General features: G+C 46.9%; 1 protein-coding gene across 1 annotated transcript in view; it reads left to right on the forward strand.

Annotated features, from left to right (window-relative positions):
• The window catches only part of LHFPL2 (LHFPL tetraspan subfamily member 2), a 153723-nt gene that overhangs the window by 3818 nt on the left and 126126 nt on the right, over positions 1-23779 (forward strand). Inside the window, exon 2 of the mRNA XM_072958465.1 lies at positions 9497-9575. The gene's annotated coding sequence lies outside the window, so the exon portion shown is untranslated. The remainder of the gene's footprint in view (positions 1-9496; positions 9576-23779) is intronic.

The following is a 23779-nucleotide window of genomic DNA, read 5'->3' on the forward strand; positions in this document are numbered from 1 at the left end:
CCTTAGACAGGCAAAGGATCAATCAGAGGTCGGCTCTGATCATCAGCTTTTAAAACCCAGATTGGGTCCAGGGAAGAGTCTGGTCTGGCACTTGAAATATTTGGCTCTGGCTGTGGAAGGCAGGACTGAGAGAGAGTAAAGGGAAGAGTGGATTTGTGGTTCCTCATATACCTTTAAGTTTTGGGTTTTTTTTTTTTTTTTTTTACTTTTTCATTACTTTTAAGGTTACAGTAATACATGATGCAATAATAATGCATACATTTAGAGCCTAGGAGACCTGAAATGGTGTAGGATCAGCAGGGAGTAGTTGTTTGGATTAGAGGCAGGGTTGTGCAAGGAAGTACCTGGGGGTGTTGGGTCTTGGGTGCTGAGCTGGGGAGTCTGAACTTCATCTCAAAAGCTGTGTGGAAGATGGGGAATTTGCAGCAGGTGACCAACCTGATGATTTGTGCTTTAGGAAGAACTCTGGCCGCTGGGGGTGGTGGGTGAGTTGGGAGGCTAGTGCAGGAGTCCTGGTGGGACTTGGTGAAGGGGAGTGGAAGAGGCCTGGAGAGACTGACTGCACTTCCTCGGTCATCTCCCCAGGTGGGCTCTTACCAAGAGGGAGTTCAGGGTGACTGGCGTGGGTCATGACTCTGTGCCCTGAGGTCAGCAGCTGTGGGGAGGATCCTCAGTGCGGGGAGATGGTGAGGAGTAATGAGTTCAGCTGAATGCAGAACTGAGTTATGAGCCTTCCAGGGAGAGGTGCCCAGCAGAGAGTCAGACCAACGGGCAGGAAGAGATGGAGATGAAAGATGGAGTTATTTTCAGAGTAGTGGCAAGTGGTTGCCTGGTCTCTCGACTAACTAGAGCTCACGGTGAGAATAATCTGTGTCCTAGTAACAGAATTTTTCTCTTTCATCCTTTTCAACAGGCCTAATAGGGGATAATGAAGCCCCTGACTTTGGCCTTAAATGACCAGACTCTTACTGGTGTTATTTTGCAGAATTGGTGAGATCTGTTTGTGTTATTTTGAACTGAGATAGTTTAGAGGAATGTACATAGAAGGGCTCTGAACATATTTAAAAGCTAGGATGTATAACTGATGCAGTTGATTCCGCCTGACCCCCAACACACACATATGTCCTAACCAGACTCTGCTCTTCTCCAAATTCCTCTGTAGGAGCCCCAGTCCCCATTGTGATGGTATTTGGAGGTGGCACCTTTGGGAGGTAATTAGGTTTAGATGAGGTCGTGAGGGTGGGGCCCCCATGATGGGATTAGTGTCCCCCTAAGAAGAGGAAGAGACACCAGAGCATGCTCTCTGCTGCAATGAGTCTGTGGCCATCTGCAAGCCAGTAAGAGGGCCCTCACCAAGAACCAGACCTGCCAGCACCTTGATCTTGGACTGAAGCCTCCAAAACAGTGAGAAATAAGTGTTTGTTGTTTAATGATACTTTGTTAAAGCAGCCTGAGCTGACTAATATGCAGATATATATTTTGTTTTAGAAAATGTAAGATAACCTTCACTTGCTGAGAATGTAAACTAGTTTTGTGTGCATCCACAAAATACTGAACATAGTTAAAGAGCTGTGTTATCTGTATGTTTTCGTAGTTTAACTGTAATACCTTCAACTAGGTCAAGAAAAACACCCAACTCTGACTTTGCGACTTGGCAGAGAAGAAAGGAGAACTTCAGTGTTTTTTGACTTTTCCTCCGATGGATTCATTCTGATTTTGATTTAATACATTTATTGATTAAATGGTATTACAGACACTATTTAATATATTTCCATCAAAATTAACTGGGCTGCTGTTGGAAGGAAAACTGATAGCCGTGTACAGACTGGAACAATGTAGGCTAAAATTCTAACTGGTTATTTTGGACTCGTGGTGATACAGGTGACTATATTCTTTATTTCTCTGTTTTCCAGATTTTTGAGTAGCATGTTACTTTAAAAACCAGAACAAAACAGTTGTTGGTGTTTTTTGTTTTTGTTTTTTACAAAACCGTATCAGCAGTTTTGGCCACAGCAGTGCATACCTCCTTGCATCTGTGGTACATTGTAAAGCTGGTCTCAGTCTTTAAAAAGACTTGCAGTTCCTACTTGTTGTAAATATCGTCATGGAGGAATGCAACCAGGACTGGGTGCTGTGACCCCGAGCTAGGGTGGGCGGCTTCCTCCTACAGCAGGGAAGAACCCACTCCTTCCCATGGGTGTGCTTTGTGTGTTTTCATGAACATTGTAAGTGTGATTTGAGGGGTGTTTCACTTCTGTATCTAAATGTGTAAATGTCTGTCTGATTGATATGTACTGAATTAAATATGTGCTACGCTGACATGGTAAGATTTTTTTCCCCTTTGTTATAAATTGTTTCAGTGTTCAGTAGAACCTGAACCGGCAGTGAGATCTTAAATATCCCTTTAGCAGCAACCTCCCCACACGCCCGGAAAATTAGAGGGGCTCTTTCCTCTCCTGATTCTATTGTTCAGCATTCTCTTTCTTTCCACACTGAGCTGTGTTGTCAGGGGCACCTGGAGTTCAAGCTTCCTTTCTCCTGGGGCAGGCTACAGTTGGGCTGGATTTCACATGGTTGTTTTCCAGTTTTGAGGCAATTTGCCAGTTGTTTAAAGACACCTATAACTGCATAGACAGCAGCCTCATTTGATCTTCAGATACGCTTATTACTGACACACTTATTACTCAGGACAAGTTAACCTCTTAAAAATTTGTAATTTTTTTCTCTTACCCATAGGGATCAAATTTTCTGAAATTAAAAATAATAGGCTGGCCAGTCTGGCAACTACAGACTTGTCAGTAAGTGGTCTTTTTGTGTTTATAACTGGCTACCATTTGTATATGAAATATAAACTTAAGAAAAACATGGCTCACAACTTGAAAAATAATCTAAAATCGTATCTGTTTTTTTTAATGGCTTTCTGTCCATTTCTAGAGGATGCGTCTACATAGGGAAGTATGTCTGAACAGGTTTGCTTGTTCTTATAGTAGCCCTTTGAGGGTTTTCTGTAGTGGAAGCTCGTAATTTACAGACCCTAATTACTGATTCCGCACAGTTTCGTGCTGTAATACATAGCGTAGTGTGTCAGCTCACACAGGTGACCGTAGGGCTTTTGGATCTGAATCCTTTTGGTAAGGATTGCTTAAGGTGTCTTTTTTTTAATGTGATTTTTTTTCCAGTTTGCGCTTGTATCTGTAATTCTTTTCTTGATTAATAAAGAAAGGGCAGCGTCAGAGGGAGCTAAGCTGATGTGGGGAACGTTTAAGCTATAATCCAAAGCCAAAAAAGAGCTGTAGCCAGGAACAGAGGTCACACTGAATAGTAAGAACCCACGTGGCGGTGGTGATGAAGAGGTGGGACAGGCTATGTACACACCTGTGTGGACAGGTGGCTGGGGGACTGTTTAGGATAGTCTGATCAGATCCACTATGGAGGGACCATTGCTCCCCTTGGTCTGGAAACTAGATTTCGTGGACCCTCAGTATGTTAGCTTTCTTAGCAACTAGGTTAGTCAACATAACTTGCATGTTTTTTTAAAACAAAGTGTCAACATTTTAAAACAACTGCCATCAGGTTAGATTTCCTCTAGCTTTTATTTGTGCATTTGACATTTAAAGTCTTGACCATAGGCCTTCCCATTTCTTTTTGTACCATTTCGGCATTCTCATTCTGGTGTGTGCTGTTGAGCCTGTTGGGATAATGTTGCGTTCTCACGCGGTCACCTGTCACGTCAGCCGTCCCTCTGAGCTGCGTGCTGTTCCTCGATACATTCCGCTCATCAGTCATTCACGTTCTTTGAGCTGTTTACTGGCGCTGCTCTATTCAGCCTCCCCTCGTCACTCTCCTCTTAGTAACCACGGGTGCGTCAGCCTTTGTAGGCGGCCAGAGGGCAGAGCGTTGGAGTCTGTGCCAAGTTACAGAGGAAGCTAATCATACTTGTGACCTCGACCTCATTAACGTTGTGCTGGAACCGAGAGCGCCAGCATTCCATAGTATTGTTTGACTTTGGATTGTCTCTACTGATTTATGGTCACAGAGTCCATATTCCTGCCTCCTAAGGGAGCCAGATGAGAAGGCAAGAGACGATCAATCACTACTTACCACCTCCTTTTAACTCCCTGAGCTTGAGCTGTGGATTGTCCGCTGTCCCTGGGCCCTGCTGACAGTGATGCGGCTCTGAGACAAAGCGGGACTGACAGGACTCGTGTGAGGATTGTGAGGGAAGTAGGCCTCCTGGAGTCCAGAGCAGAAGGGGGTGGGCTGATGAGCTGGTGTCCTACAGGCGGGGGGCATTCTCTCCATGCTTTAAAGCAGGGCTTCTCAAACTTGAATGTACATAGGAATGATCTGGAATCTTGCTGAATCACAGACTGTGATTATGCAGGCCTGGGTGGGGCCTGGGAGTCTGCATTTCTGACAGGTTCCCTGTGTCGTTGGTGCTGCTGGTTCTGTGGAGCGCGTTTTGAGCAGCATGGCCTCACGTAAAGCCGGGCCATGACTAATATCACGGAATAGCTGGCTGGCGGCAGAGGCCTGTGAAGGCTGACAGTGGGGGCGCAGCTGTGGGGTCTGACTTGGAATTGGTGGCCTGCTGCTTGGGACTGGTCTTGATCGGGATGCCAGTGAGGGCTCGCAGCCCTGCCACTTCCACCTGGGCCTCTGACAGCCGCACGGAGCAGCTGTGCGGGGACCCCCTGCAGGCCTTGGGGCAGGGCGGAAGGTGATGGGTGGTCTTCCAGGTGGAACATGGTTAGGCTAAACAGAGAGCTTTTGTTTTTGCTACATTTTAATTGAATCTATTTCCCTGTTACATAATGATTATACTCCGTATTTTTAACTGGATAAAAGAAGGCTCTGACTTCCTCCAATTAAGCCTGCCTTTTCTCACATACCCTGTCACTTTGAAGTTGTGTGATTACAACATTTTAAAAAAGTTACCTATTGTTTCATTTGGAACGTTATTTCTGAAACTTGCCTGATAATCTGCTGGGTGCTGACTAGACCTGTTTATTCTCAGACTTTGCCCTCGAGTTTTGACTTCATAGGTTTGGCCTAGATCCTGGCAATCTGAATTTTTTTTAAAGCAAAGTGTCCCGATGGTTTTATATTTGTGCAGTTTCTAGAAACACCAGGTTAGAGAAACATCGATTTAGAAATGCATGTATCTGAGCCTGTGATACTGGCCAGGTCAGAGGGGCACCCTCACCTGTTGTTTTCTTGGTCTCTTGGATACTTGGTTGTGAAGGGCTGGCTTCTGTCCCTTTGGACCCACTTCAGTTTATCTTGACACATGCTTTCATTCTTCCAGTGAGGCTCTTTCTTATCTTGGAGGGGACCAAATCAGAGAGACCTTTGTCAAGAGTGTAAGAATCAATTCTGAAGCCCTTATTTTTAGGAAGCTCTTACAGACACTGACTGTTAAGTGCTTTGGGGCATTCTTAGAGATCCTGAGCTATAAGCTTTGGGCCTCGGCAGAGAAAGGACCATCTTAAGGCTGACTTTTCCCACACTCTCCCCTCCTTGGGTTCAGACACTGGAGACAGTGTTAGTGCATCCCCTTCCTAAGGAAGCACAGACCAGAAATGGCTGGAGAAGGGCCCCTCATCCTCTACAGACTCTGGTTCTCATCTGGGTGAATTGACAGATTGAGGACTTGGACTTTGCACATCACTGTATCAGCGTCAACCTCCATTTCTGCACATGCAGGCTCCATCTCAGCTCCACCCTAGGGGCAGGGGCGGCTTATGAAACAGCTGAAGTGGGAAGCAGTCGGTGTGATGGGAGTGGAGTGTGGAAAGGGTTCTGGGCCCAAAAGCTGTTGTGCCTAAAATTTTATCATTAGAGGAGCATGGATGAAATGTTTCTCTTTAAACCTCATGTAAGCATTCATAGAATAGATAATAACATTAGTTATTTAGGCCTTGACAGGGATAATTTCAGGATCAGGGTGTGAAGAGAGTGGACTTTGATGGGGTGACACGTAGGTGGGGTGAGGAGGCGGGGCTGGGGGTGGGGCTGTGAAGGAGACCAGAGGCCCCAGGCCCTAGGGCAGCTCTGGTGTCCAGAGGAGCCCGGGATGCCCAGGAGGGCACTAGGAAGAACAGGCACTTAATTTGTGTGTGTGTGTGTGGTGTGGTGTGGTGTGTAATAGGGGCTTCACTGTCTTGGACGACGCATCTGGCATACCTCTGTCTCATGTGGCCACTTCACATATGCCTGAGCAGCTGTAATGAAAAGCCAGGTGGTCTAGATACGAAAATTAAGATTTTTAAACGCCATGATTATACTTGGGATTATTTTGCTCTTTTTTTAGTCTATTCAGTTTTGAGAGAGAAGCCCAGGAAACGATCCAGCTTCTGTACCTGCTTAACAGGAGAACCTGGGCAGCAGCAGCCAGCGTCCCTTCTCCACTGAGGGGCTTTTCTCATCAGTTTTGAGGAGGGTTTGACTCTTCTGAGACCCCCCCACCCCTATGCCACCTAGAAAGTGCTTTAGTGCGTGCTTTCTTTCTTATACATGCAAAAAATATTTACATTTTTGGGATTTCTTGGCTCCTGGCTGCCTAAAAGGGACTCTGAACTCGACCATTCTGGTGCCAAGTCAGAGCTTGTCTGAGTGATCTAGCACGTTTTCAGAACAGTGTGGAGGTGGAAGGTGGGGAGAGCCTTTTTGCCACCGCTGCCTGCTTTTCCTGGACCAGCCAGGAGGTTACACACAAGTACGTCCCAGGGACCAGGACGCTGAGAACTTCTAGGAAGACTGACCCACTCCCCGACCCACAGCCGTGTTCTGGCCCTGCTCCCCCCCCCCGCCCCAGAGTCCCTGCTCTTCCTTAGATTGGGCTTAGTGCCCCAAATTCTAAAATTCACAAGATGTTCCTCCGGGCTCTTGGGCAGGGTCTTGAAACACACAAAAATTGAGGACATTTTACTTGTGTTCTTATCACAAGTAAAATGCCTTTACCTGCACAGGGTAATGGTATACAGGTACCCAGGAAATAAGGGGAAATGGCCCAGGAATGCCAGAAAACAATGAGAACCATCTATACACTCTCCCCTGGGGTGACCATTTGCTTGTTCAGTGTCCTCGGGCAAGTCATTTCCTCTGTTTGGGCTGGAGAAGGTGAGGGGATGAACCCAGGCCTGAAATTCTTACTCTAGGTGAGTCTGTATGTCCCCGTGTTTAGTCATTTATTTAACGTGCACTTACGCTCCTCAGTGAGCTTACTGTCTGGCGGGGAGATGACAGAACAGCCATTATCTTCAGTGGGGCTGTCAGTTGTGGTGGGCTGCGTGAATAGGCCATGTGGGACAGGTGAAAGGCCCTTACAGGTGTGGCACCACCTGCACAGGGGCAGGTGAGGAGGCTGGAGAGATGGGGTGTGCAGACATGGGGTGCGGTACCCGGACAGCAGTGGGGATTTCTGCAGCATTGCTTGTGTGCTGGGAGTATGGGGTCTTCCCTGCCCTTGGACCACATGTAGTCCTTTGACCTGTTACGAGGTCCTGCAGCTCAGCCATCCTCGCGGAGAACTGAGTGTGGTTGGGCCGTGCAGTGTATCACCATGATCTGGGTTGATCTGAACACTGTTTTTATGTTTTGTACCCCATTTTTGGCCTTTTATAAAGAAAAGCAAGTGCTATAGAAACACAAACAACAATGTGAGAATCTGCTTGCTCTTTATAGAAACATGCTTTTTGGAGGGGAGGGGTAATTTTTTCTTTCTTATAGAGAGAAAATAGATATTCAAACAGAAAGGCAACTGAACTGATCCCTTCTCAACCCTGAACTACTTTATGGCTCCCAGGCCTGGGATCTCTGTAACCACAGAGTTTGTTCCACACTCCAGAAAGAAACCTGACCCTTCGATGAAACCACGGAACCTTCTGGATGGCCTGTTTCTTTTACGGGGTGGTCAGATTCTGTGTCTAGCTGGGAGGAGAAATGTCGTCTGAAAGAGGAGGCGTGCATCCACGTTCCTAGCTGGAGTTTCCTTTGTCTCTCCTGAAACAAACTGGGGCTGCAGAAGAGGGTGGGGCGTTTCTTAGGGAAGTGGGCCACCTCCCCTGCAGCACCACGTTCCCACCCCAGAGGTGGGCCTGTGTACTCTTCCCTGTGGTCCACGCGGCTAGGAATAGTTCCAAGCATCTATAAGACCAGCATGTGCATTTCCTTTTAAGCAGAAATGGACATCACAGGCCCTGTAGAGTGTGAGGCCTTGAGCATGGAGGCGCTGTAGGGTATCAGGCCTGGCCAGCTCTGTACTCTGCACCCTGCTCCCCGTCCCCCAGTACTGGCACTGCTCCCATTTAGTGCTTCCTGCCTTTAGGAAGCATCAGAATCACCCAGAGGCTTGTTAAATTACACACCAGCTGGGCCCCACTCCCGGAGATTCTGAGTCACTGGGTCTGGGATGGGCCAAGAATTTGCATTTCCAGCCCGTTCCCAGGTGCTGCCGCTGCTGGTCTGGGGAGCACATGTGGGAACCCCTGTGACATCAGGCCCTTCTCCACCTTCTGGAGGGGCTGTTGGGACAGGCAGACTCCGCTTCTGATGGGGTGCCTGCCTGGCGGAATCATCTAGTGCTGGAGGGCCCCTGGTTCGGAAGCCGTGGTTCACTAGAGGGAACCCTCGCTCCGTCCTCTTACCCTGCGGCCTCCTGGGCCTCTCCACGACAGACCAGGGATGTGGCATTCGGGGTCGCTGAGTGGGGCCTTTGTTGCCTCCTTCCAGTCCCTTCTCTCTGTTGCAGAAAGCTTTCTGAACCCTGCTGCTCTCCTACAGGAGACCATGGGCTTGCCATTGGCCTTAAGAAAAAATCCAAACTCTCCTCAAATGACTTGCCAGTCTCCCTCTCAGCCTCGGAAATGCGCCTTTTGCTTGTGAACTCTCTGTGTTCTTCTTGCTTCCTGGGCACCCATTTTGCTGTTCCCTCCGCCTGGTGTGCTGTTGGTTTGCCACCTTAGTCTGGCCAGCTCCTGCTGTCAGACCTCAGCGTAGCCGTTACCTGCTCTGGGAGAGCTCCCTTTGACCTCTGAGCTGGTGCCTCTGCAGAGGCCCTTGTCCCCTTGTTATTTCCTCACTTCAGCTTCTTTCAGCTGCATCAAGGTCATGATTGCCACCTGTTTACTCCTCTGTGGACTGTCAGCTCCCTGAGGGCGGGGAATGCATGACATGGTCACTCACACGACTCCAGGCTTGGCGTGGTGCCTGGCGTGAGGAAGGCCTTCTCGGTCATTCTATGAGGTCAATACTGCCGGGGAGGAAACCAAGACACAGGTTAAGTGTCTGGCTTACCGTTACCCTGCCACTGGGTTAAAACATCAGGATTCTCACCCAGGTCTCTTTGCTCCAACCCCCTGGCCAAGTGACGCTGGCCAGGTTTTCTGCTCCGAGACCAAGGAGTCTTAGGCATGGTCTGTGGGTCTCTCCTGGGGCCATTAAAGGACTGCCTCTTCCGTATTAACACAAATGGCCCTTTCCTGTTGTTTTTCAGGTAAACCGGGAAGCAGACTCTTGAGTTCACAGCTGGCCTGTGACTTTCGCATCCCATCAAGGAGCTCCTCCTCACCCAGGTAAGGGGTTGCTTCCTGCACCTGCTCCTGCTCAGGCTGGTTGTGAGAAAACCCTAGCCATGTGATGCTCTCTGGTAACCACCCCCAAGATCTCATGCATTACAAAGAAAATCCTTAAGTGTAGGGCTGCCCCTCCTCTAAGAAAAGTGTAAAGTGGCCACCTTCCCCACTGAGTTACTGGTGAAGATGTTTATTTACCTGCCTGGCCTTCTCCTGGGCGTTGCTGGCCCTCTCAGCACCCAGCACTCTTTCCTTTGTGCTGGGTACCCTTCTCCCCATCTGAGTTGGTGCTTTAGAATTCCTGTTCCTCGTTTAAGGCTCAGCCCACATTGCGCTTGTTATTTACAGACTGTCTGAAGGAGAGGGTGTTCGGAGTGTAGCCTTTTCCCAGCTTTCCAGCAGAACGGCTCGCTGAGACTCTGCTTGCTCAGTACACTGCACGTGCCCGCCATGAGCTTTACTTGCTTGTTTGTACACGTCTTCACCCCTAGTCTGTGAGTTCTTTTTGCATCCCCCACCTTGCATGGTTCCTGGCATGGAACAGACTTTCAATAAATGAATGCATGTTCGTCCGAGAAAAAAAAAATACCCTAGTGAACTAAACTGAGGCACAGCCACAAAAAAAAGATAATGTATTCCTAAGCCAGTAAACTGATGTGTAGAGGGCCTTTGAAAATTAATTACATGGCTGTTTGCTCACATTACCATGCGCAATTGAGAATTTACCATTAGCATTATACGTCAAGTCGGCAGGGGTTTAGGTTCTTACCCCTATTGAAAAGGATAAGAAGTCAGGAGTTTTTGTGGCATTGTCAGTGATGTGCTAACTGGCAGCCTGCGGCCCTTGCTGCCCAGGGGAGACACGAGCCCCTGGGAGCCCTGGGGAGCCCTAGGATTGAATGTGTAACCAACTATCCAGGCGGTAAGGGAGCAAACAATAGACTTGACCAATTTACAACCCAGAGGAAATAAAAATTTTTCTAAATGGCTTGAGGATATGTTTTAAAACACAGTTTAGGTTTAAATAATTTTAATAAAAAGCTTTTAAATGGTGCATTCCATTTTCCATGTAGCCTTAGTACACTGGCATCTCTGAGAGATGCTTAAAGTGGTTTTGCTCTAACCCATGGGTTGGGAGTAGCAAACCCCAGGGCAGAGGTTCATCTGAATATCAGAGCCAGAGTGGGGCCTGGGTCCTTTCAGGAACTGGCTGGCGGCTGAGTTCACAGAAGCCACAGTGGAGGCAGGGTGGTGGGAGGTGATCCTTCAATCTGACCAGAGACGTTCTTACCCAGGGAATGCCGGCCTGAGCATCTGTTCTGCCTTCTCATCCTGCCTCTGCAGTAACAGTACGCATTGGGCAGCCTTTCCAGCTGCTTTGTTTGGGTGTGTGCAGCCCTAAAGCAAAGAGAAAGTTGTCCTCTGGTTTCTGTGTGTGCATTCCACAACCTAGTAGAGGTACCTGCCAACAAGTCCCACATGAAAGCAGTCCTGTCACCATGGCTTCTCTGGCCTGGTACTGAGCCCCAGCCTGGTAGTGAACGGCAAAGCAGTGAAGAAGTTTGACTCTCACCTGACCCCTTTCATCTTGAAGTTTCCTAGGGCTTGGGAAGGGGGAGGGTTTCAGCTTAGCTCAGGAATTTCCAGTGTCCATGGAATCCAGTTTGTCTATCATACTTGAAAAATAAACTAAGAAAGTAAATTGCAGTTTAAAAGCCCAGATGTTAAAATATGAGTGGGTTTTAGCTTTTGAGTTGCTTTTGGAATTTGGGATATTACCGCCTGTTTTGTGTTGCACCCGCCAGCAAAAGCTGAGTGCAAGGTGGTGAGCATGTCTGGTCTTCATGCTGCCAAACACATGGGGGGCGCTTACCACTTAATAATAATTAGCGACTCATTGAGCTTCTCGGGGACCGTTGATTCTTAGGGTGTCACCTTTTTTTCCCATACAGTTCTAATCTGGTTAGAAAAAAAATGAGGCCGGTCAAGTCACCAAGGTCCTGAGCTGGTCCCCTCTACACAGGGGCTCTCACACATCCTTGTGCACCTGGGCACACTTCACAAGCTCTCTGGTTGAATCTTGAGAACCCCACACTATCTTAATCAGAAAGTCCAGGAAGTGATACAGTTCCTGAGTTTCCTTAGTGCTTCTGAACTTTGTTTGGATCTTCTGATACGGTCTTCTTTCTTTCAATTAAATGTTTACTGTTTCTAAAAAAACAGTTCTACTGGGGACTGCTAGTGCCTCAGCAGTAGAATTTGTGTATCAGGATGCGTGTGTGTGTGTATTTGTGTTTGATGTAGCTGTTTTGAAGCCTCAGCCTTCATCCAAAGACACTGTCCAGCATGGGTGCCTTGTATCCAGGGTAGACACTTGGGAGCAGTCAGAGCAAAGGCAACTAGCGGACATGGCAACTGGTGTGCTGGTCTCGGTCTCCAGTGTTATTAGCACGCTGGTCTCCAACCAGAGATTTGTTGCTGAAATGCATGGGAACCCAGACTTGCAGCTCGTGGCAGATACACACACACAATGGCACATCCTCCCTCAGGTGTCATGGGTTCTTCCAGGTGAAGCCATTATCTTCAACTTCAGGTGAGCCTTTATCTTAACATCTTTTTCTCAAAGAAGCAGCAAAATCTCCAAAATTGATTTTCACGTTTCATTGTAAAGCTGCACCCAGGTATTGACATCTCTCAGGAAGAGTTTGCTTTCTTCTGTTTCCAGAGCACAATCATTGCATAATTTGGGAACCACTTTTTACTTTGGTCAGGTCATTTGTCAGCTGTGATTTGTTGGCTGGTTTGTCTTATCCATTGTAGGAGTTTATCCACTATAGGAGCTTCACGGATGTGGAAGAAAACTTAAAAGTACTTGTTTCTAGGATAAGTTGGTTTTAAATGGAGTATCTTAAGACTTTGGCTTTACAGAAAGACTGAAGGCGTTGTTTTGATCACTCTCATGTCCTCTTTCAATTATGAAATGACTGCTTTCTATTAGTCTTTACAATTATGAATCTGAGTTGGAAAGAGACCTTTGGATAACTAGTTAATAAAAGTATTAATCCATAGTTAATGAAAGTAACTTTTCCAAATAGGGAAAAGAGAGTGGGAAAATTTCCTCTTCCATGTCTTAACTAGAAGTAAATACCCTGCACTTTACACGATGCCTTTTCTCTGCAGAGTATTTCTTAGATGGAGCGGTTTCTGAGACTTTGGGAATTCTGTTCTCAGCTTCCTCCTTCAGAGCTAGAGGAAGCCTTGCTCTGCTCCCTGTAGACCGATGCCATTGATACTCATCTTTCCTCTCCTTCATTTCCTGATGGGCAAGCCCTGGTGCTCACCTCGCCGGCATTTTATCTGCCTGCCTGGGGTTGCTGCAGAGAAGTGCTGCTACCCTTAGTGGCTACACTCTGAAAAAAAAAAAAAAAACAAATAAAAAAACTGCCAACGCTCCATCACGGCCCAGCAGGTTGGGACGGTCCTTCTCACCCTCCTTGCTCCTGGGTTCAAAGTGCGCTTCCCATTTTATGGGGGCGATCAGCCCCTCCAAGGTGCTGATTTGAGTGGGCCTGCGTTTGAGCCTGGTGGACAGTTAACTGTGCTGACCTCCTCTTTCTGCCTGTGCCTTTCTGGCCGGGTTGATATTCCTGCTCTGAGAGAGAGGGGGCTGCTGTTCCTTTGAGCAGAGCACCAGGCAGGGGTGGGAAACATTTGATCTTGTTCAAAGGGGATGTCTCTGAAGCATGAAGATTGAACTGATTGTGACCCCACCCGAGGTGGGGCAGCAGAAGCGCCCTCCGGAGAACAGGCCAGGAGGAGGAAGCCGTCAATTACTAATCCCACTGGCCTGTGGGGTCTTCAGGGTCTCATATCCATTTCAAAGAGAGAGAACTGGGGTTGAAGGTAATAAAATGGGCCTTAAATTAGAGGAGCAGGGGGTCATTTGATCTAATTTTGTGGTTGTTACTGAGGAATAAAAGGGAGAGGAGATAATTTCATTAGCCCCTTTGAGATCTTTATCACGGTGAGATGACACTTGGGGATGTAGTGGGGCCTCACAAGAGCTGGCCATCTCCCTCCCGGGGAGCCTGGAGTCCAATTTCCATAGCTCAGGGAGGGCTCGGGGAGGCCCAGTGGTCATTGAGGGCACTGTGGTCAGGAACGTGGAGTTCCTCCTGCCGTGGGAGTCAGTAACTTACAGACAGTTGAAAGGCCCGAGGCATCACCGCCTCTGGCTGGCATATTTCTGGGCCCAGCCTTCACGTCCGTCTTCATTCACACTCTTACCATCTCATGTCTGCTTGCTCTCTGGACTCCAGCTTCTCCCTCTCTCCTGCAGAAATGTCTGCTTCATAAATGTAAACTTAGCTCTGAATAAAAAGAAGACTTCTGTTGTCTAGTAGTGCTAATGTGCTGATAGACACCTTCACCGCTGGTAAGTGCATTTACTCATAGCTTGAGCCTGTATAGTTCTTCTACAAAACCTACCCCCCTGTTGATTCGGAAGCTGATATTTCCCCATGCAGGTTGATAAAGGAGGCCGTAGACGGCTCCCGTTCTGGTGGACGTGGTGCCCTGTGGAACTCCAGCCGAATGTTTTCCTGAAATACTATTTGAGGGGGATTTCGGGGCGGGGAGCGGGGCAGACTGTCACTTGTTTCACTAAGGCTTCTCGTATCCCGCACAAGCATCCTGGCCCTGCCGTTCTCAGAGGCAAGGGTCCTCTTGCTTTGGCCAGGCGCTGTTCCTCTCCTTCATCACTGTGGCTAATCAGAAGTTGGCTGGACTTCAGTGCCTCTTAAAAGCCTTTCTCTCTGGCTGCGTCCAGGAAGTTGAAGAGCAGTGTCAGAAATGATGTGAGTTGATGATGAAGAAATAAACAAACCCAGGCAACATGTGAGGAACCCTTGGCAGCCTTGCTCTTGTTTTTGTGTAGTTTTGATCTGAGGGAACCAGATTTCCTCCGTGTAGAAGGAATGAGGCCGTGAGGGTCGCTGTGCCCAGGAGCCTGAGCCGTGCCTGCCCCTGGGCCTTCTAGATCAGGGCTCCCGTCGTCTCATAAACTCTGGGATGAAAACGAGTCGTTTATGCTTGGCGGAGTGCAGAGAAGTCACACGTCTGCAGCCCGAGCTATATGCATGCGGAGTAAAAATAACGTCTGTTCAGGGAAGCAGAACATTCCAGAACGCTTCAGTCCCCTCTTGGCACCAAAGCAGACAGTGGAGAATAGGAGCCTGGGGAGGGACTTAAAAGAGCTTCTTGTCTGAGCCCTTTCCTTTCAGTTCAAGACACTGAATGACTTGGCCAAAGCTCTGTCCCCTTGTCTGTCTTGTTTGTTCACCGTCCTTACCCTCGGTCCCTGGCGTGTAGTAAGTGCTTCATACCCACTTGTTAGGTGAGTGACTGGGACACATGAAGCTCTGACTCCTGACTCCTGGTCTAGTGCTCTTTGAGATACTTTTATAGGTTGAAGAGTCTAAGAAGTGGTGTCAAGTAGCATGTACATAGTTGAGGCTTTCTTGAGATTACACGTAGACTTAGAAAATTGAGACGCAGCAAGATTAAACTGACTGCTTGAAGGCAGTGGTGCAGTTGAGGGGAAGACAGGCTTTCTAAGGCTTGGGGGTGGCTGGGAGGTGGGATGCCACATGAGAGCCTGTGTGAGTGATGCCCCGTGGAGCTGGACGGAGCCTGTGCTGTCCGGAGGTGATGGCCCCAGTCACTCAGCCTCCTTGGAGGAATCGAGCCAACTGTGGAAGTCGGGCTTGAAGTTACCCCTGTACCTCAGAGCAGTTCCCAGTGGCCAGAGCCACTCCTTTTGTGCCCAGTGCTTCCGCTTCAGAAGGACATGCTGCTGGGAGCTTGCACGTTGTACCAGATGCTGTAGGTGTGAGTGGAAGGCCCAGGTAGGTTTGAGCACTGGAGCCATAGGAGGAAGACTCAGTCTTTACGCTGATAGATGCCGTTGGCTAGTAAATCAGGGTCTCCACCACTCCGAGCCTCATTTTGAAAATTGCAGCCCTGCTTTCAGTGGCTCCAGACAAGTAAACCAAGTCGTGCAGTGTGCTGTGCCTAGAGACCCACGGTGGCAAGCCACACTGCTGCTTTTAGGCTGGTGACTCAGAGCATTGCTGTTCATTTATCTCCCTTATTTAACCTCCCAGTTAGTTCACAAAAAGATTTACCATTGCAGGCAAGTTTAAAAATTTAGCATGGTTAGAGGAGATTAATTCAAGATGAAAAGTTGGCAAAGAGCATTTGTAAGGTCAAGATATTTTGTTTACATCCACAAACACTGGAGCGATGCCATTGTTTGCTGCTTGGTAGATTTCGTCCGCCCAACCCTGGCACAGCCTCCCCGCCTCCCAGCCTGGCTGGGAGTGTTTGTTCTCTTTAAATTGACCTCAAGGCTTCACCACAAGCCTTGATGTCTTGAGGGTGATTGCCCTTCCTTTAGAACCCTTGGCACCCGACCACTTCCTTGTGGAATTTCTGTGTCACTTCCGAGGGAGAGAACAGTTCCTTCTGGAAACCTTCACAGGTTCACCAGCCTCCTGCTGAAGCTGACTCTGTACAGCGTCTCCTCCCACTGCTCCCCGGGAAACGTGCAGCGGACGTTCAGTCTCCTGGTGGGTCAGAAGACAAGCTGTAGTCTCACCCTGACTGATGACTACGGGAAGAGTCAGCAGGGTAATTGGTTTCTGCTCTGGATTACGGATCACAGGGCTTATTGATTTAAAGCTGCAGGCATTCTGCAGGCCGGAGGGGGGCCTGACTCGGTCTGCATAGCAGCAAGAAGAGTGGTGACCGTTGGATAAATTATTAGAGCTTGAATAAAAAGGGCAGGCTTGATCTTGTACAGTGACGTTAATCATTACTTCTGGTGACAGTCAGGCCTTGGGAAGTGGTCGTGTCATCGTGCCTGCGTAGTCTGGTGCTTAGACTTCGCACGGAGGGCTCCTCTTTGGCGCTGGTGTGGTTCCTTGTGTCCCTGTCCTCATACCCAGCACCAGCGTAGCGCTTTGGAAGTGAACGGTAAATATTATACTTGAACCCAAAACATTCTGTGTGAAAACCATGCAACTTAGAAACAAATTCAGTTTTCAAGAATACATGTATGTTGATAAGAACAGTGTATTTGGAACATCTGGTTTCTTGAATTCATTTACACGTGGGGAAAACTTGATTGTCCTCTTCAGGATTCTTGAAAGTACAAACAAAAGTGAGGTAGGAGTGCCTGACCTCCCAGCTGGGGGCTTTTATGAAGGGTAATCTAGAAAGCAAACCTTTTCGTGGAAAAGTATTTCGGTATTGCCTGTTCATGAAGTCACACTTTATTTATTTACTTATTTTATTGCATGTGACATAATTTCAATTCAGTAGTTCTCTTTATCTTTTTTCTCTCTTCTTTTTAAGCTATCTATGGTGATCTGTAACCACAGTGGCAGAAGAAGGCTAGTGGAGATATTTATAGCAGTGTTCTTGTTTACAGAATTAAATGCTGAAATGTGATGGAAATGTGATGTATTTGTAGGGTTCCACCTTACTATAAAAATTTTAATAAGTTAGTAGATTCCTATTCATGATTTTCTTATTGTAAAGTGAAATCATAGTGTATATATACATTCATTAATAACTCCCCAAATAAGATATAAATCATGTAAGTACAGTTTTATAGGGAGTAGGGGTGTAAGAATCAAAGTTGGTAGTTGTTTTGCAAGCATCTTCCTCCTATTTTTATAACACAAATCAGAAAAGTCTTTGTTGTGCTTGTCTGCCCATCTGTCTTCTGTTTATCCCTTCTGTATTTCCTCTAGGTGACTTCCTCCCCTGTGTGCTCTTTCCCCAGCAGCAAGATTAGATCCCTGATCATCACCCCAGTTTGATCGCCCCCTGTTTGTAAGGCCCCAGCCGTAGGGTCTTTATGAGAGGACCAAGTTCTTCAGTTGGGCCAGGGCCCAAAGATGTCTTGGTCTGTGTCTTTGGTCCTTCCTGGACCCCAGCTGTACCTAACAAGCAGCCCAGCTCACCTTGACTCTGAAGAGCAGGCATTTTCTGTAGCCTAAACATGTTAATGATTAAACACGCAGGATTCGATTTTGTTCAGTGAGTAAGCAGCCAGTTTTAAGTATTTCACCAGTTAACAAACGTTAGAGAGCTATATTATATGTCAGGCTCTTTGGGGGACAGACTGTTCGAGAGGCAGCCCTTCTCAGCCCCATTTTGTCACAGGGGCCTTGGACTCTGTGTTTGGGCAGGATCTATGGTGGGGAAGACCCCGCCCTGGGTCACGCAGACTGGGGATCCAGTCCCCGCCTCCCACTCCCAGAATCCATGACCTTAGGCAAGTTACCAGTCTCTCCAGGCCTTAGTTTCCTCATCTGTGAAATGGAGATAATTGTACCCACTTTGTAGAATTGTTAACAATAGTGAAGGAGATGACCTACTTACGGCCCCTACTTAAGGTGTATGTGGAACACAGCTAGTGTTCATTATCACCGCTGTCAACAAGTCAGCTTTATGTAGCCCAAGAGCTCTCAAAGTTTCTCCCGAATTGTTGCCCCTCAAGCCAAAGGTGCTCAAAGCATTTTGGTAGCTGCTGTTTTCAGCACGGGGTGCACTGAGCGCTGGTGCCAGCCACCCTGCCTGGATGGGAGCTCGCTGCTGTGTTCCTGGAGCCCCTTGCCTCGCTTGCCCTTTCTTCAGCCGGCAGCATCTGTAAACTGGCATTTCCCAGCGCTTCCTTTGCCTGCAGGATCAAAGGAGTTCTAGAGCGTGTATTTTGACATGAGGTAAAATTAATAGTCATTTAAAAGCGAAGTTAGTCCTGTGGTCAGAATCGTTAGAGGGTGTGTGTTTCTCTGGAGGGCTGCCTGCCCAGCAAGGGCTGTGCTCGGTGGCGATGTGCTGGGTGTGACAGCTAAGGTTCTCCCTCCTGAGGGACAATTTGAGTTGGAAAGGGGGATGCGAAACCCCAAAATTGTATAAAAAGTGTTTATGTTCATCCTGGGAAAGTGACAACACATCACACGCTGTTAACGGGCCTGGTCCGCGCTGCAATTTGCACCAACCCAGCGATGTAATTTCACTGAGAGAACTGTGGTTTTACATGCCATGGATGGGTGTCATTGAAAGCTTGTTTTAAGAGGGAAATAGCAATTAATGCTAGAAGTAGGCAATAGCTTTACAAATTGATGGTGTATGAGACCCAATAAAAATGACTGTCAGAAGTTCCCCTAAAGGTAAACATCGGGGTTTATAAATAGTGATTTGATTTGTCAGTATAAACCAAAGTAAGACTGCCACAGACACAGCAGGGCATGCGAGAATGTTACTACAGGGAAGAAAGTCAGTCCATGGGGCAGGCAGACCGGCATCTGTGTTGTCTCAGGACAGGTGGCAGAGGACCGGGGGGTGTGTGGTTGGATGAGGCTGTGTCTGTGTTCTGGCTGCTATTGTTCTCCTGCTGGGAGGTGACAGATGGGAGAGGCTGTGCTGAAAGAGCGCTGTTAAGCTGTAACTCGGGTTTGCTGGCACCCATGCATAAACATTTCAGCCCATTGTTTCAAGAAACAGAAAGACCAGAGCCTAGGGAGCCCCCGAGTTCTGAATCCTTTTAAAGTTTGTTTTTTTTTTTTGTTTGTCTATCTTATTACTGATGTGACTGGTCATCTGAATTAAAAGTGACTCTTAAAAATCGAGTTAAAGAACTAAACAAGGTCCTACTGTATAGCACCACGGTATAGTTGTATATTCTGTATTCAATACCCTGTAATAGCCTGCAGTGTAGAACTGAAACACTATGCTGTACACCAGAAGTTAACATGACGTTGTAAACCACCTATACTTCAATTAAAAAAGTAAAAATGCAAAAAAAATTTTTTTAATTAAAATTTAAAAAAATTAATTAAAGAATGATTTCATGATGAGAATTATGATTTTCAGACTTTGAGGAGAACTCTTTTTTTTTTAAATGAGATATTCCAGTGGAGCCACGGCATCTGTGCCTTTAATTCATAGAAATTCAGCTCTACATGCATGGTGCAAAAACAGGAGAGAGAAAGAGTGAAAATAATGTGCAGCAATTTAACAGTCTGCTCAGTTAGTGTGCGCTTTAGAGCAGGACCTCTCAACCTTGCCGCCATGGACGTTTTTGTGCTGAATCATTCTTTGCTGTGGGCGCCGTCCTGTGTATTACAGGTTTTAACAGCATCTCTCACCTCTGCTGGCTAGATGCCAGTAGAAACCGCCACACCCCAGTTGTGAAGATCCAGGACGTCTCTAGACGTTGCCCCTTGTCCTGTGGGGAGAGGCCAGGTCATCCTGGCTGAGAACCCCTGCCTTAGAGTGAGCGTGATAGGAGGCACTTTCCACTCAGTGATCTGGGGTCCAGATCCTCTGTACGTCATCTTGTCTTACTGGGTATGACTGAGTTAAAATGATGTAAAAACTGAGACATAATAAGTGTAAACTGCAAAAGATAACTCAGTCGATGCATTTAAAGCATTAGGGATTACACCTCAGTGAAATGTCTCCCAGGGAATTTTAAAAAAGCCAGCACCTTATAAAGAAAAGTGATTGGTCCATTTACACAGATCCTTGCCTTGTCAGTTCAGAATTTCTTGGAAATAGTGGGGCTCATGGCCAGTTCCTAAACCCCAAGTCTGCTTATTGAGTCCAGATAATACCACTGGGCTGTTTCCCTGCTGTTTTCTGAAAAGCAGTCACTCTGGTTCCTTGATCTCAGGCCCAACATCCCCAAACAGGCCATTCTGAATGGATACGCTCAAGGCTCAGTGCAAACTGCCTTTGTCAGAGCATTTGAATCATTTTTTATGTGATACAGCTGGAGAGGTTTTGGATTTTAAAGCAAGATTCCTCTCCTTGAATCTGGGTGGGCTTGTCACTGCTGTCACCAGTAGAGTGTGACAGAAAGTGTCATCACGTGATTTCCAAAGCTAGTTCATAAAAGGCCATGCAGCTTCCGCCTTGTTGGTGGGAACACTGCTCTTCAAGTCCTGAGCCGTTGTTAAGAGATCTACCCTGTGGTCATCGTGGCAGGTGCTCCAGGGGACAGCCTCAGCTAGACCCAACCTTCCAGGCCCTCTTACTGACATAGGAATGAAGCTGTCGTGGACCTTCCAGGCTGCCCGTCCACCCACCACCTGACCCCCTCTGCCGTTGCCCTTGCCCTGGGGAGTAGAAGCAGCACTCAGCTGCTCCTTGCCCAGATTCCTGGCATCTCACAAAATGTGAGACGCTAAAAAGGCATTGTTTTAAATGACCCCTATAAAAATAAATCAACCATTTTGTCTAGTGCTCTACAAAAACTTACTCTAGAAGCTTCTTGAGAGATGGTTTCTTGGTCTCCCTAAAGAAGTTTTTAAGGGTAATTGTGACTGTGTACACGCCTTGCCTCACCCTGCCAACTTAAATGCCTCTCTGCCATAGTCTATTAAACTATCACAGATTTTCATTTTAATAAATATTGCTTAGTAACAACTATTTAGCAAGTAAAAGTGAAATTTCTATGGTTTAATCTGGAGATGAGTGTCAGAGCCCTTGTCTTCCTCTGGTGCCTTATCTCAGGTTAATGTCCCACGTCAACTCTTTGAACCCTCCCTGAAGTGCACAGTTTGAAAAAGCTTTTAAATTATACTTATGAGATTAGATCAGTTTGCCCTAAATCCAGTTCTGGGGTTGCACGCGCTCTGAAAGGTGTGTCTCCTGGAGGTGAACAGCGTTAAAGTGTAGGTTGAAAAATGGAATCTTTGGGAGTATCGATGCGTGTCTGTGTGCTTGTGAGCAGCCAGAATGTCTGTCCTTTAGGCCGACCTGGTTGAGGGGGAAAACAAACAACTATTTTCACTTACCTCTTTCTTACAAGAGAGCTAATAGTGTCCTTGTAAATGTGAGGTTACTGGCATTTCTGAGAAAGCCTGGAAACAACACAATGCCCATCATTAGGAGAGACTTGTGATGCTTCAGATTTTGAGCCTACATAGCGAGTTCTCCTAGAAGCCAGGGTTTGCTTCAGGAAAGTTAGGATTGACAGTCCGCCTGCACAGCTTCTTTCTGCTTACTTAGGGCCGGTGGGCGAGGTAAGCTGCCCTTCCGGAGATGGTGCCCACATACAAGCAAGTCCAGGTTGTCAGGAGTGTGAGCACCCGGGACATCACCGCTGATGCTGATGCCAGCGAGAAGAGTCAGACTAGTATCAGGACCTGTTGGCTGGAATCTGGCAAGAAGAGCGATAGTTACCTTCCACCTAGGCAGACGGGCTGCCGGTGAAAATCGGGCTGCTTTAGGGAGAGCTGGGGGGTCACGCCCATTCTGAATCCCTCGTAGTGTCCTTTCCTTTTCTCGCTGTACACAGTACACTGTCCGGGGATTAGAGGGGATGAGCATCTATTGGCAGGTTGTTCTGAAATCTGTATGAGACTACCTTGAAATTCTTGCCAAAATCCCTTTGTGGCTTTGTGATTTTTGCGTAAAATGTCTTCAGAAGCAATCTGTAGTCAGGATGATTATAAAGAAAACCTGAGAAAAGAGGTTTAGATTTTTCAGGGGAGTGGGAGAATGGGGAAGAGAGGAGCAGAGGGAAGAATGGAGGAGTGGGTGAGGGGGATGGGGTGGAGGATACAGTGTGACTGTTGTGGAAGTGTTCCTGGTCCTGAGAGCATGAGGACCATTGGGCATTTTTTATCCCGCGTCCCAGCACCACTTTGGAAAGGTGAGTGCTCTCTGTGTCATCATCTGGGGCACTTCCTTTGGCTGGTCTCCCAGCGTGTTGCCCCCACTGGATGGTAAAGAAGAGATGGCGGGCTCGGGAGTGGGCGTGGGGGTTGTATTTCTTGTCTCCATCAGCTTGGTCTTCTTAGTTCTCTCTATATTTTGGGAGCCAAACGAGTGGTTCCCCTTGTGCCAGAATATAGGTTCTTATTAATTGTAGCATGAAGGTTTGAATCCAAATTTTATTTTTTATTTTAGGACAATCTGAGTTCTTTTGGGTTAGGCTGAACAAAAAAGGAAGGGCTTCTGTCTGTGCTCCCATCAACAGGACAGCTCTGTAGCCTAGAGATTGTCTGGCAGGTCCTCAGTTAATTTGAAGTCTTGGGCTTAGAGTTTATGAAAGAACAGATTAAGAATGCCTACCATATATGGATTTGTTTTTAGAAAACAGTTTTCCATTAGCTGCTGAGTCCTGATGACTTTTCAAAAGTTTGGATTGTTTTTCATCTAATTGCCAGTTGAACAGTGCAGGGTTTGAGGCAGGAGAAGGGAGGAAATCTGGTAGGTGTCTTCCTTTTGTTTCTTTCTTCATCTACCTTTGCTTTCTAACAGGTATTTCTTTTTTAAATTTTCTAAATGTCCTTTTAATTTGCCTTTCTGTTTACTCTAATGGTTCTCAACTGAGGCAGACCTGAATTCCTCCTCCACACACCCTGGGTGTTTGGATCTGGGAGGGTAATTAATCTGGCAAAGGCTTTTAGGAAATAGAGACCCGGGATCTGAAATGTCTGCGTTGGACCCCTCCTTAAATGTTAATTAATTCTGCCCACATTGTAGAATGGAAGTCAAAGACTTTCCTGAAATTTATGATGGAGAGAGAATCTTGAACCTTGATATATAAACTGTGACTAGCTAAGATAAAATAAGCTAGTAGAGTTGAGTGGTTAAAAGGCCAGGCTTTGGAGCCAGACTTCCTGGGATTGAAACCAGCTCTAACATTTCCCAGCTGGACGATCTTTGGGACGTTAACCAGCTCTAACATTTACCAGCTGGGTGAGCTTTGAGATGCTACTTGAAGTCTCTTTGCTGCAGTCCTCTCATCTGTAAATAGGAATGAATACCTTATAGGTTTTTGTGACAATCAAATGGGTTAGAACAATACTTGGCATATTTTAAGTATTCGGTAGTTACTACTTTCTGATAAAATATCATTCTAAATGATCCCAAGGCCTTCCCCCTATTCCTAAATCTTTTAGTCTTTTGTTTTCTTTTTCTAAACATGAGCTATATTGATGTTCATGTGTTCATATATATAATTTACAGAACCAATGTAAATTTCATCAGTTTTAAGGTCAAATATAACAAAATTATTTTAGAGTATTTCTTAAAGACTTAAAATGAGTCAAGAGTCTTGCGATAGAAACAATGTTTGTGTGCCAGATACCATGAGAGCACTTGTCTGCTTGGGACTG

Source organism: Vicugna pacos, chromosome 3, assembly GCF_048564905.1.
Source record: "Vicugna pacos chromosome 3, VicPac4, whole genome shotgun sequence".
NCBI lineage: Eukaryota > Metazoa > Chordata > Mammalia > Artiodactyla > Camelidae > Vicugna > Vicugna pacos.